Source organism: Amphiprion ocellaris, chromosome 1 (genome assembly GCF_022539595.1).
Source record: "Amphiprion ocellaris isolate individual 3 ecotype Okinawa chromosome 1, ASM2253959v1, whole genome shotgun sequence".
In the NCBI taxonomy this organism is placed as follows: Eukaryota; Metazoa; Chordata; class Actinopteri; family Pomacentridae; genus Amphiprion; species Amphiprion ocellaris.
In genome coordinates this window covers 12,666,067-12,675,824 of record NC_072766.1, presented here as the reverse complement: position 1 = coordinate 12,675,824, position 9,758 = coordinate 12,666,067, and the positions used below count along the sequence as shown (strand labels likewise).

Genomic DNA, 9,758 nt, shown 5'->3' with positions numbered 1-9,758 from the left:
TCTAAAAAACCCACAGGTGAAGGTCTGAGAAGAACTCAAGAACTTCAAGAAATCAAGACTCATGGTGACAAGTTTTAAGGCTTCTGTTAACCAGAAAGTTCAAACTAACAGAGAAGTACTGAGAAACTTTTAAAATTTCAGTCCTCAGACTGTCTGAAGGTTCAAACTAACAGAGAACTACTCAAGAACTTTTAAGATTTCAGTCCTCAGACTGTGGAAAGGTTCAAACTAACAGAGAACTACTCAGGAACTTAGAAGATATCAGTCCTTGGACTGTCTGAAAGTTAAATCTAACAGAGAACTACTGTGGGACTTAGAAAATTTCAGCCCTCAGACTGTGTGAAAGCTCAGGTCCTGAGGACTCGGGAGGTGTGGAGGCTTTGGAAAGTCTTGGAACTGAGGGTTCACCCTCCAGCACAAAGGCTGAAGTCCAACCTCCTGAGAAAAACGGTCGAGACGAGACTCGAGTTAAAAAAAAAACTCGAAAATGGCAAAAAATAGATGATAAATGCGCAAAAAAGAGAAGATTTAGTATCTGAGCGAATAGCTCAGGGGGATAAGAAGAGAGACTACAGAGTGGAAGGTCGCAGGTTCAAGACCCGCCACTGGCCTTTTTCTTTCTTTGTCTTTGTCAGGATTTGATAAAACTTAAGAATGGTCTGGTCTTGAACCAGCGACCTGCAGCTCCATAGGCAAATCCTTAACTCACTGAGCTACAGATCAGATACAAAGAAATAAATTCGTCGTCCCTTTGGCATCGTAGTTCCTGAAGTGACCACATGGGTGGAGCCAAGGCGGAGTCTGGGTGGAGCCGGGGCGGAGAGTAGGCGGGGAGGTGGGTGGCGGCCTCCCCCCTCTACTCCCCCACCTCTCCCCACCACCCACCACACCTTCCCCCGCCCGACGAGTTCTTCGAGTCTCGACGAGTTCTTCGAGTCTCCACAGGTTTTCCCGAGTTTCTGGAGTTTCCACGAGGTCGGAGGCAGAACAAGCTGCCATGAAGAGGTGTTGAAGTCGGCCAGGATGGACTGACTTTTTACAGCGACTAGAAGGAAGACAACTAGAAGAGCAGGTCTTTAACCACCATCCATAAAATTCATGGAGTCGCTCCAGAGAAATGAAAGAAGGTCAACTTTTATCAACCTCCATCCAGATACTCAACTTTATATCTTTACTTTGACATTTTTAGCACCACAAACCTTTAGTATCACACTTTATTATCATTTATTAGGACTTTAATGGAATCCACCAGCAGATTTAGTTTTTGTTGACAAACTTTATTCTTGTCATCGTGGGACTGCAGTATTTAAAACTGTTCCTTCTATTTGACCTCATGTTTATTAGTTTTAGTGGAGAAAGTTATTTTAATTGTCGATTAGTCTCTTAAAAACCAAATAATACATTGGATTAGTCAAGAGGTTAAAATTTCTTACTTTGTCATATTTTAAATATGACAAAAATATAAAAATAAAGTGTCTTGAGACAATTTGATCTGTATTTGGCATTATATAAATAAAATTGAATTCAAATTGTATGTATCTTGTAATGGAGTAATTCAGCCATATATGTTGGAAAACACATTTTCTTTGTCCATTAATCTGTTGATTGTTTTCTCCAGTAATTCATTTCTTGTTTTGGTTTATAAAATGTCAAACCCAAATATATTCAGTTTACTGTCATAAAAACCAAAAAGATTTACATTCATGATGCAGGAATCAGGCAGTTTTTCACTTTTTATCTTAGTTTAGTCAGAAAGATAGTTGATAATGTGTGAATTGTTGCAGCTTGTGAGCCGTAGAAGGTTTTAATCTTTGGGGCCGAGTGTCAAAAAACATTTAGAAACAAACATCAACAAAGTACTCAAAGATTTGAACATCATTTGCATGACAACGTCAAATTAAAGGACATTTATTTCCAATGTAAATGTGTGATATTCATCCTCTGGAGCTTTCTCTTCACATCGTCTTCCACTTGGACTGGTTTGGTCGGGAGCATGTGCAACAAACATTTGAAAAACTGCACTTTAACATCAATGAATGACACTGAAGTTTAATCTCTACATAAATGAGACTGAGTCTGGATGTGCTGCTCTGTTATTAACTCCTAAGTTTAGGGAAAGTTCAAACAAAAGAGGACAGTTCAGATAAGACTTGAGAATGAGCTTATTTTGAACAAACATCTCAGACTTTCTGAGCTTCAGCACCTACAGCAAGATATTTTAACAACAAGCAACTCGAGATTCAGAAGTTGGAGAGAGTTAGCTTTAGCTGAGCCAAAGAACATGTGGGACGCTAACCTAGCAAACATTTCAGACTTTCCTCTGTGAATTCTGACAAATAATTTCGTATTTAATGACAGCTACACATCTTAACTCAGTCTCATTAAAACACACTAATTCAGTGTCATCCATCCATATTAAAGTGCAGTTACCCAAAATGTTTGTTGCATGAGCTCCAACAAAACCTGTCCAGGTAGAAGGCCACTTTGACAAACAGGAAGTGGAAGATTCCAAGCAGATTTATAGAAGGGGGAACCAGACTGTACTAAGTGTGGTCGAGTATAGAGGGGTGTTTTGTGGGTTTTTAAGGCTGATAATGATTATTACTGAGACATTTGGAGTCGATATTCATTTGCAGTAAATGAAAGTATTTAAAATCTTGGAGTTAAACTGAGAAGAACACAAACTCTAACAGAAAACTTTGTTGATATGTTTTTTTGTTTACAGATGTTAAGTTAAAGGAGTTTTATTCGTGATGCATAACCAATCAAATCACTCCAGAAGACAGAGCGACCACAGGTAGATCAAGGTTCAGAGCCAAAGTAGCGCCATTTTTAAATGTATTTATTACCGTAAATCAGTAAAAAATACTGATAATCAGTAAATCAGTCAGCCCACAATTACTACAATTCTACAATGTATGTCTCTTTCCTTTGACTTGTTATTTGTACAATATACGATGTATATGATGGTGTTTTTTCATACCAAAGGCTATACGATGATGTTTTCTAAGAGACATATGATGCTACTCTGTTTGTTCTGGTCCTGGGCCACTGCACTCCTTCTCTGTTGTTTTCTGGATTGTACTCAGCTGCATGCCTTCGTCCACTCGGCCTCCGTTGACTCGTCCCGCCTGCCGTCTCTGGAGCTGAAGCTGGATTGGAACAGACCAAAGTACAGTCCAATCACGATGCCAGCTGCCTCTCAAAAGGCTCCTTCATCTGGCAGGTGGCAGCACTTCTTCTGAGGGGAAGCTGAGCTGGCCCGGCAGAACTTTGGAGATGTGTTCCAGTGGTTGGTGGATGTGTGGGGAGATAGAGAGGGACCTTTGAATTGTTCAGAAAGGAAAACAGGGAACCCATTGGTAGTTTTAGTTCAGGGTGCTACTGCGGTGTGTTTTTGGGCTTGAAGAGGTGAACAGGAAGAGGTCTTTTTTCGTATTGATTATCTTTTACTTTGTTCCTGGTTGGAATGCCCATCAATGTCAGCATGAAGTTCACTTTTAGTTCTGTTTATTTATTTTTATTTTACTAACACCCATTTGCTTTTAACCACCTCACATGTTGTGTTGTTGTAAACTTCCACTTTCAAATAAATACTCGTCTAACCCTCTGGAAACCAGCGTTTGGACTGTTTTTGTGTTGCTCCTCACCTACGTCAGACAGCCGGGACATAACAATGTTTTGTGGACCAAAGGCTACATTATGATGTTTTTAGAGCGACATGCTATACTATGACATTTTTTGGACGACATGCTATGCTGTGACGTTTTTTGGACCAAAGGCTATACAATGACATTTTTAGAGCGACATGCTATACAATGACGTTTTTTGAGCGAGATGCTATACTATGACGTTTTTAGACCAAAGGCTATACTATGACAATTTTAGTGACATGCTATACTATGACGTTTTTTGGGTGACATGCTATCCTATGACGTTTTTAGAGCGACATGCTATACTATGACGTTTGTTGGGAGACACTCTATACTATAGGCTTTTTAAATTGACATATTACTATGACTTTTTTTTGTCTTAGGGTTTTGTTTTTTTGTTTTTTTAGCAACATATAAGAATTTGAACAGTTTTAAAAATTACTATACTTTTACTTGTGCAATGAAATATTATTCTATGGCATTTTTTAGACGACATATACTCTGATGTTTTCTTGAAAAACATACTATTTTGACAATATACTGCACTATGACATTTTTTTGAACCACATATCATACATGACAATTTTAGGCAACATCCTATCATTTTGCACTTTTTGAACCACATAATAATCAGTTGGGGTTTTTTGCCAACATGCTATACTATGAACTACAGGCCATACTATGTTATTCTTGAAAAGTATACTATACTTTGACATTTTCTGAACTACATCCTATACTATGGCGTTATACACAGAGTGCTTTGGTTACATGTTGATTTATAATCTAGATTTTTTTCTGTTTTGTTTTTTGACAGGATTACCACAGACCTAACCGTGAACACCGTCAACACCCACCTGAGGGAGACGCTGCCTAAGATCTCAAGGCTGCTTGGTCGTGGTCTTTCTGGTTCTGCTCCAGAACGCCTTCATCAACTACGTCTTCTTTTGAAGAGGCCCTCAGATGCTGCAATCTCTGACCTTCAGGAGGAACTGCTACCTTCACTCTGTAACGAGACGGCAGTTATTTTAAAGACCCAGCTCCTGGCGGCTTTGAGTGAAAGTTTAACACCCATCAAAACGGAACTACAGACAGTTAAATCTGAGCTGTCGGTCAGTATTTCAAACATCAAGTCTGACCTGGCTGCCCTAAAGCACGCTGTGGGTGAAACGGAAACTTTACTCTTCACATCACCGACGACATCGTCACACTCCAAAGCAGAGCACCTGTCTGCTGAACTTTTAAAAGTGGACTATAAATGTGAAGAATGTGAGCAGCAGCAGACTGTGAGCAGTGGAACAGATGTGATCAGAAAGAAGTCATTTTATTTTTTCTTTTCTTTCTGGTTGACTTGATGCTGTCAGATGCAGATGTTGGAGCTGATTCTGATCTTTCAGGATAAAAAAGTTGCTTTTCCTTCACAGACTTTTCAGGAAATTATTCTCTCAGGTTTTCTCTGCTATTTATATTTTTATTATCTGTGATTATTTCATTATTTCTTTATTGTAAAAATAAAGTTTGAGGCATAAAGACTCATTTAGTTATTTTAATCCTGAAATTCAATTCAATTCAATTCTTTCAAATCTTTGATGTCGCAGAACTAAACTTCCATTTTCCTTCTTGTACTTCTGATACTAGAACTAAACATATCTTCAACATGGATCATCTGCTTTTAATGAATCAGCAGCAACATCACAACAAAAAATGAGACAATTTCCAACAAATTAATGAAACTGATGTCATTTAAAACTATCAGTCTGTTTTAGTGTCAAATTAAAGCTGATTACTGACAACTAGAACATTAACGTTACTGTTTTAATCACATTTAAGTTTCCTGAATGTTACATTAACGTCAACCAGCCACAGTTTTATGAACTTAATGAACCACATTACAGGAACACAACACACTTCAGCTGTTTACATGAAACTCAACACATTAGCTTGATGCTACGTTAGCTTTAATCAGGCTACAATTGAGCACCTAGCTCGGTTAGCATCGCTAACATTAAAGCTAATATTTACTATGCTAACTTTCTTCTCTGGTCAACACACACTGAAATAAACTCCACTAACATCTGGACTGCATGGCACACATTATATCTGACACTAAAGCTGCATATAAAGGGCATTAAAAGCGGCACCGATAGGAAAATAAACATTTACTTACCGAACTATCAGAGTCCTTTCAGTGTCTGCTGGTAGAATCAGCCGAAGGTAGAAAACTGGTTAAAACAAGCCAACGGGCAGGAAAACTGTCTGTGGAAAATGTTCTGCTGCTCCACCGATAAATAAACCAACAGTTATTATATCAGAATTAATCCAAACGAGGAGAGCAGAGTCTCAGCTGTCTCCTCCATAGGACCTGTCAATCATTCCAGACCGGACAGTCAATCAAGTAGTCCCGCCCCCTGGCTTCGCAAAACTTTAACGCTCTATAAAAAAATTAATATTGATTTATTTTTAAGATCGGCCACTTGATCTCTCATTTTGACCATGAAAACTAACGAAAAAAAAATGTATGTACAGTCTATGCACCGTACTCAGTTTGGCTCCACACTTCCTGATGACCACTTCCGGTCTGAGAAAATGAAAAAACGGATCTTTTTTCGTTTCTATTTCTTACTGATTTTACTTTCTTGTTATTCTAAATATAAAACAAAAATCAAAGCATTTTAAAAAAAAAAAAATCGTATATCCCTTTTTGATCATGAAAAGGAAAAACGCCTTGTATTTCAATTTTAATTTTTGTATTTTAAAACGAAAATCAAATAACCACTCGTTTTTTGTTTTTCAATACCCGTTTCAGAACGGAAAATCCAATTACCAGATCCGTACACGGACCGTGGTGGATGTCTGGTCTGTGTGTGGGCTGTGTGTCTGATTGTTGTTGTAAAAAAAAAAAAAAAAAAAAAAAAAAAAGTTGGACTGAAACGAGTGAGAGCTCGTATCTGTGCAGGCTACAGCCGAAAACTACAGTTGTAGTTGTCGGCTGAAAAACTACAACTCCCGGCAACAACGTCACTTCCTATCGATGGGGACGGGAATCTCTCGGGTATGGACACATAAGAATCATGTGACAGGTCATGGCCACAGCGTGATTATGCTTATTTCAACTTAAGAAGTCCTCCAAATACCGGTGGTCTGGTTTATAAAGAGTTTTGTTGTGTGCGCTTTATTGTGTATTTTTACAAACGCATCACTGCAACGAAAAAGCACCCTGAGACCTGGTGAATGTGTGAAATGTTAGTGTAACTCCCCAGATTTTATATGCAAAAAGAATTATCAATCTATCTCATCTGGTTTAAAATCTACAGCCAATCAAAAATCAATATGCAAAACGTAGCGCCGGCGCTACGCTGGGTTCTAAAGGGTTAATTCACCTATCTTCCAGTCTCTCTGTGTCTGCGCCTGGGTTCTCCAGCTTCACCCTATAACAAGACCCGAGCTTCAGGTTTGGTTACAGTGGACGTGTTTAGTGTCTAATTAGAGACAGTGCAGGTTTCACTTGTGGCACCACTAACGCAACAGTGTCTTTAATATCAGAAGATGTTTTGTTGCACTGCAGCAGATGAGCAAATTATAGTACAACAAATGCTTCTCTTTCTCACTGTACTTTGTATGTGGACTTACTTCTTCAAATGGATCTTTTTCCCAGTCGACATTTTTTGTCACAGTAGTAAAAACACAAATGTAACTGATAGCAATCTGTCAAGCTCAAGAAAATGTGTTCTTTCTATTTTTGTTCCCGTCCTTGTCTGGCCAAATAGCCTAAAGACAAAACTGTTAAACAGCAATGAGGCAGTCCACTGAGGACATCATGTCCTCTGCATTTTTACTTGAGATTCTCAATATTTTGCCATTTAAATTTACACTCATGCTAATATTTACACTCATATCAGTATTTTAGTTTTAGTTAAATGTTAACTATTTTCTCAAAAAGAAAAAAATGCACTGATTATAAAATATAATTCAGTACTTTTATTGATTCCCAGGATTTCATTCTTGACAAAGTGAGTAAAGCTCTGCTGAAGGATTTTCAGACAAATCCTGCACAAACATCCTGTGGTAGTGGTTCTAAATAAGGATGTGTCATAATACTGGCATCGTCACTGACATCAACAAATACAATTTTGTTTGAAAATGTTGCAGAAAAACAAGAAAAGCACTCAGAGAGCGCAGTACTCCACCTAGGCTGCTCAGTCATTGTATGATTTCTGACGGATAAATCCACAGTGGTGGATTTGTAGTAGGATCGCAATCATGTGATCGTCAGCGGGAAGGTGATGTAGTGTTCACTTGTTGTCATAGTTACAGTGACACCCTGCCGCAATCTTGCAATGATACAGAAATCTTTAACAAAGCCATGGATCCAGACTATAAGCTGCATCACTGCCAAAATGTAATCACTTGGTCCTTGTGTCATTTCTGGCCTTCCCTGAAAATTTCATCCAAATCTGTTGGTCCATTTTTGAGATAATGTTGCGCACAGAAAAAGAGACAAATGTATGCTGATCATCACATATCTAAAAGTAAGAGTAAAAATTTTTAAAAATCAGTTTGACATGTAACTTGAACTTTCTTCTGTATTTTGTGTCTGCATCTGCACTTTTGCAACAGGGGGTTTTACATGGTTAAATAAATTCACCAGTAGAGAAAAATATGTATTGTAGCCATATATTTAGAGAATAATTAGTGGTTGAACGATCTGTTAGAGCAGAGGTTCCTGTAGTTACCCCTCACTGGCCTACAGGATACTGAGAGGGCAACATGAGATGATCAACAGAAATCAAATCAAATTTAGAAATGATCATAAATAGCATATTTTTGCTATAATTGTTACAAAATACAAAAACCTGTGAGTCTGCTGCAGCTACATTCAGCCTACTCAGTACTAGTTTATACATGGAGATTACTTTGATGCATTCTGCTGCAAGACTCACATTACTATAAAACATTAGTGCTGTTGTTAGGCTGTTGTATTATTTTGTGTTGTTGCTATGCTTGTGTTTGTTTGGTACATGTGTGCAGCTGTCTGGAGTTGTTTGATTTGTATGATTCAACGACCTCCAGTGATAGTGAGTCATGAGTCTCTCAGTTTAGGATCAGGGACTGAAAAGTTTGCAGCTCCTTGATCTCATTAAATCTTACCCTGTAGTCTGGATGGCACATGAACATGTTAATAAACTGAAACCTTACACTGATCATTGTACATTTAAAACGGGTGTCAAACATGAGGCCCGCAGGCCAAAACTGGCCCTCCAGAGGGTCCAATTCGGCCCACAGGGCGACTTAGTAAAGAATAAAAATTACAGAGAAGACATCAACTGCAAATTGTAAATTTGTAAAACTATAAATTTAAAAATAATTTTGAAACCATGACAAGTTGTTTCATCATAAAGTAAAATACTAGATTGCTCATTGTTCTTTTGTCATTTTGTGTCTTGTTTTTGTTATATTTTGTCTCGTTTTTGTCTTAATTTTGTTGTTTGTCTCATGTTTTTGTCATTTTGTGTATCCTTTTTGTCTTGCTTGTGTTTTTTGTCTTATTTTTGTCATTTTGTGTTTTGCTTTCTTCTTTGCTTTGTGTGTTGTTTTTGTCATTCTCTGGGGTTTTTGTCTCACTTGTGTTGTCTCATTTTTTGTCATTTTGTTTCTTGCTTTTGTCGTTTTGTCTCAATATTGTAATATTTTGTCTTGTTTTTGTTGCATTTTGTCTTCGTCTGCCTTTTGTCGTTTTGATCATGAAGTAGAATACTACATTGTTCAGTTCCAGATGACTGAATGTTTTGCTCTTTTATAGACACTGATGTGGAAGTTGTAATGTGTAAATGATGAACTGAGGCATAATGTTGTTGAAATTGAATGTATTTTTCTGAAGAAATTTCACGTTGTTCATGATGCTTTGCAAAAAGATAATTTCCTAAATATGAACATTTTTGCACTAAAACAAAGGAAAGATTTGGAGTTGTGGTTATTTATAAGTTATTATGCTCTGATTTTACTTGTCACTTGAGATCAAATTACGCTGAATGTGGCCCCTGAACTAAGATGAGTTTGACACTCCTGATTTAAAGTGTTCTCTGATAATAAAATAGAAAAGCACGCAGG

General features: G+C 37.7%; 1 long non-coding RNA gene across 1 annotated transcript; it reads right to left on the bottom strand.

Annotated features, from left to right (window-relative positions):
* Positions 1 to 2,825: 2,825 nt before the first annotated feature.
* On the bottom strand, positions 2,826 to 6,085 carry LOC129347674 (uncharacterized). The gene is made up of 3 exons (XR_008599871.1): positions 5,818 to 6,085; positions 4,508 to 4,656; positions 2,826 to 3,324 (listed from the first exon to the last, which is right to left on the bottom strand). It is a non-coding gene; the product is annotated as an uncharacterized LOC129347674 (long non-coding RNA).
* Between the last annotated feature and the right edge of the window lie 3,673 nt (positions 6,086 to 9,758).